We start from the raw sequence: 5,138 nt of genomic DNA on the forward strand, positions 1-5,138 counted from the left end.
GACTAGAGACAAGGATTGAGAATATGCAGGAAATGTTTAACAAGGACCTAGAAGAAATTTTAAAAAGAGTAATGAATAATGCAATAACTGAGACCAAAAGCACTCTGGAGGGAACCAACAGTAGAATAACTGAGGCAGAATATAGAATAAGTGAGGTGGAAGACAGAATTGTGGAAATAAATGAGGCAGAGAGGAAAAAAGAAAAAATTAAAAGAAATGAGGACAACCTCAGAGACCTCTGGGACAATGTTAAATGCCCCAACATTCGAATTAAATGCCCAAACATTCGAATTATAGGAGTCCCAGAAGAAGAAGACAAAAAGAAAGGGCATGAGAAAACACTTGAGATAATAGTTGACTTCCCTAAAATGGGGAAGGAAATAACTACCCAAGTCCAAGAAACCCAGAGAGTCGCAAACAGGATAAACCCAAGGCAAAACACCCCAAGACACATATTAATCAAATTATCAAAGATCAAACACAAAGAACAAATATTAAAAGCATCAAGGGAAAAGCAACAAATAACACACAAGGGGATCCCCATAGAGATAACAGCTGATCTTTCAATAGAAACTCTTCAGGCCAGAAGGGAATGGCAAGACATACTTAAAGTGATGAAAGAGAAAAACCTATAACCCATATTACTACACCCAGCAAGGATCTCATTCAAATATGAAGGAGAAATCAAAAGCTCTACAGACAAGCAAAAGTTGAGAGAATTCAGCAGCACCAAACCAGCTCTTCAACAAATGCTAAAGAATCTTCTCTAGACAGGAAACACAGAAAAGGTTTATAAACTTGAACCCAAAACAACAAAGTAAATGGCTACAGGAGCATACTTATCAATAATTACCTTAAATGTAAATGGGCTGAATGCCCCAACCAAAAGACAAAGGCTGAATGGATAAAAAACAAGACCCCTGTATATGCTGTCTACAAGAGACCCACTTCAAGCCAAGGGACACATACAGACTGAAAGTGAAGGGCTGGAAAAAGATATTCCATGCAAATAGAGACCAAAAGAAAACAGGAGTAGCAATACTCATATCAGATAAAATAGACTTTGAAATAAAGGCCATGAAAAGAGACAAAGAAGGACACTACATAATGATCAAAGGATCAATCCAAGAAGAAGCTATAACATTTATAAATATATATGCACCCAACATAGGAGCACCACAATATGTAACGCAAATGCTAACAAGTATGAAAGGGGAAATTAACAGTAACACAATAATAGTGGGAGACGTTAATACCCCATTCACACCTATGGATAGATCAACCAAAAAGAAAATTAACAAAGAAACACAAACTTTAAATGATACAATAGACCAGTTAGACCTAATTGATATCTATAGGACATTTCACCCCAAAACAATGAATTTCACCTTTTTCTCAAGTGCACTCAGAACATTCTCCAGGCTAGATCACATTCTGGGCCATAAATATAGCCTTGGTAAATTCAAAAACTTGAAATCATTTCAAGCATCTTTTCTGATCACAATGCAGTAAGATTAGATGTCAACTACAGAAAAAAAAACTATTAAAAATACAACATATGGAGGCTAAACAACATGCTTCTGAATAACCAACAAATCACAGAAGAAATCAAAAAAGAAATCAAAATATTCATAGAAATGAATGAAAATGAAAACACAACAACTCAAAACCTACGGGATTCAGTAAAAGCAGTGCTAAGAGGAAGGTTCATAGCAATACAAGCTTACCTCAAGAAACAAGAAAAAAATCAAATAAATAACCTAATTTTACAGCTAAAGCAACTAGAAAAAAAGAAGAAGTGAAGAAACCTAGGGTTAGTATAAGGAAAGAAATAAAAATTAGAGCAGAAAAAATGAAAAAGAAACAAAGGAGATTATAGCAAAAATCAACAAAACTAAAAGCTGGTTCTTTGAGAAGATAAATAAAATAGACAAGCCATTAGCCAGACTCATCAAGAAGAAAAGGGAGACTAATCAAATCAACAAAATTAGAAATGAAAATGGAGAAATCACAACAGACTACAGAGGAATACAAAGGATCATTCAGTTCAGTTCAGTTGCTCAGTCGTGTCTGACTCTTTGCGACCCCATGAATCGCAGCACGCCAGGCCTCCCTGTCCATCACCAACTCCCGGAGTCCACTCAGACTCACATCCAGCAAGTCAGTGATGCCATCCAGCCATCTCATCCTCTGTCGTCCCCTTCTCCTCCTGCCCCCAATCCCTCCCAGCATCAGAGTCTTTTCCAATGAGTCAACTCTTTGCATGAGGTGGCCAAAGTACTGGAGTTTCAAAGGATCATAAGATCCTACTATTAGTAACTGTATGACAATAAAATGGACAACTTGGAAGAAATGGACGAATTCTTAGAGAAGTATAAGCTTCCAAAACTGAACCAGCAAGAAATAGAAAATCTTAACAGACCCATCACAAGTATGGAAATTGATACTGTAATAAAAAATCTTCCAACAAACAAAAGCCCATGACCAGATGGCTTCACAGGTGAATTCTACCAAAAATTTAGAGAAGAGTTAACACCTATCCTACTCAAACTCTTCCAGAAAATTGCAGAGGAAGGTAAACTGCCAAACTCATTCTATGAGGCCACCATCACCCTAATATCAAAACCAGACAAAGATGCCACAAAAAAAGAAAACTAGGCCAACATTACTGATGAACATAGATGTAAAAATCCTCAACAAAATTCTAGCAAACAGGATCCAACAAAATATTACAAAGATCACACATCATGACCAAGTGGGCTTTATCCTAGGGATCCAAGGATTCTTTAATATTCGCAAATCAATCAATGTGATTCACCACATTAACAAATTGAAAGATAAAAACCATATGATTATCTCAATAGATGCAGAGAAAGCCTTTGACAAAATTCAACATCCATTTATGAAAAAAAAAAAGACTCTCCAGAAAACAGGCATAGAAGGAACATACCTCAACATAATAAAAGCCATATATGATAAACCCACAGCAAACATTATCCTCAATGGTGAAAAATTGAAAGCATTTCCCCTAAAGTCAGGAACAAGACAAGGGTGCCCACTCTCACCGCTACTATTCAACATACTTTTGGAAGTTTTAGCCACAGCAATCCGAGAAGAAAAAAAAATGAATCCAGATTGGAAAAGAAGAAGTAAAACTCACAGTGTTTGCAGATGACATGATCCTTTACATAGAAAACCCTAAAGACACCACCAGAAAATTACTAGAGCTAATCAATGAATATAGTAAGGTTGCAGGATATAAAATTAACACACAGAAATTCCTTGCATTCCTATACACTAACAGTGAGAAAACAGAGAAATTAAGTAAACAATTCCATTCACCATTGCGATGAAAAGAATAAAATACTTAGGAATAAGTCTACCTAAAGAAGCAAAAGACCTATATATAGAAAACTATAAAACACTGATGAAAGAAATCAAAGATGACACAAATAGATGGAGAAATATACCATGTTCATGGATCAGAAGAATCAATATAGTGAAAATGAGTATACTACCCAAAGCAACCTATACATTCAGTGCAATCCCTATCAAGTTACCAATGGTATTTTTCAGAGAACTAGAACAAATAATTTCACAATTTGTATGGAAATACAAAAAACCTCGAATAGTCAAAGCATCTTGAGAAAGAAGAATGGAACTGGAGGAATCAACCTGCCTGACTTCAGATTATACTACAAAGCTATAGTCATCAAGACAGTATGGTACTGGCACAAAGACAGAAATATAGATCAATGGAACAAAACAGAAAGCCCAGAGGTAAATCCATGCACCTATGGACACCTTATCTTTGACAAAGGAGGCAAGAATATACAATGGAGAAAAGATAATCTCTTTAACAAGTGATGCTGGGAAAACTGGTCAACCACCAGTTTGAATGGTGGTTGCAAGGATTTCAAAGCAAAAATAAACAAATGGGACCTAATTAAACTTAAAAGCTTCTGCACGACGAAGGAAACTATAAGCAGGGTGAAAAGACAGCCTTCAGAATGGGAGAAAATAATAGCAAATGAAGCAAATGACAAAGAAGCTCAAAAATATACAAGCAGCTCATGCCGCTCAATACCAGAAAAATAAACAACCCAATCAAAAAATGGGCCAAAAAACTAAAAAGACATTTCTCCAAAGAAGACATACAGATGGCTAACAAACATGTGAAAAGATGCTCAATATCACTCATTATCAGAGAAATGCAAATCAAAACCACAATGAGGTACCATCTCACACAAGTCAGAATGGCTGCTATCAAAAAGTCTACAAACAATAAATGCTAGAGAGGGTGTGGAGAAGAGGGAACCCTCTTACACTGTTGGTGGGAATGCAAACTAGTACAGCCACTATGGAGAACAGTGTGGAGATTCCTTAAAAAACTGGAAATAGAACTGCCATACGACCCAGCAATCCCACTGCTGGGCATACACACTGAGGAAACCAGAGTTGAAAGAGACACGTGTACCCCAGTGTTCGTCACAGCACTGTTTATAATAACTAGGACATGGAAGCAACCTAGGTGTCCATCAGCAGACGAATGGATAAGAAAGCTGTGGTACATATACACAATGGAATATTACTCAGCTATTAAAAAATAATGTATTTGAATCAGTTCTAATGAGGTGGATGAAACTGTAGCCTACTATACAGAATGGAGTAAGCCAGAAAGAAAAGCACCAATACAGTATATTAATGCATATACATGGAATTTAGAAAGATGGTAACAATGACCTTATATGCGAGACAGCAAAAGAGACACAGATATGAAGAACAGTCTTTTGGACTCTGTGGGAGAGGGCAAGGGTGGGATGATTTGAGAGAATAGCATTGAAACATGTTTATTACCATATTCTGATGCAAGCATGGAGCCCGAAGTGTTTCTCTTCTTGTTCACAATTCAGTTCATGGCTCTAAAAAAAATTGGAGGACGTTTAGTTAATACCCACTGAACACCAGAAACTATGTCAGGGCCTCCACCATGGCGTTCCAGCCTGCCTGATTGTTAGGATCATCTGGAACACTTTTGCACCAGGCAATGCTGGGGTCTGGCCTGCAGAATTCTGACTTTATTGCTCTGGGCAGATTGCCCAGGGCATCAGTGACCCTCCATCACTTTCCCTTCTCCG

Source organism: Bubalus kerabau, chromosome 17, assembly GCF_029407905.1.
Source record: "Bubalus kerabau isolate K-KA32 ecotype Philippines breed swamp buffalo chromosome 17, PCC_UOA_SB_1v2, whole genome shotgun sequence".
NCBI lineage: Eukaryota > Metazoa > Chordata > Mammalia > Artiodactyla > Bovidae > Bubalus > Bubalus kerabau.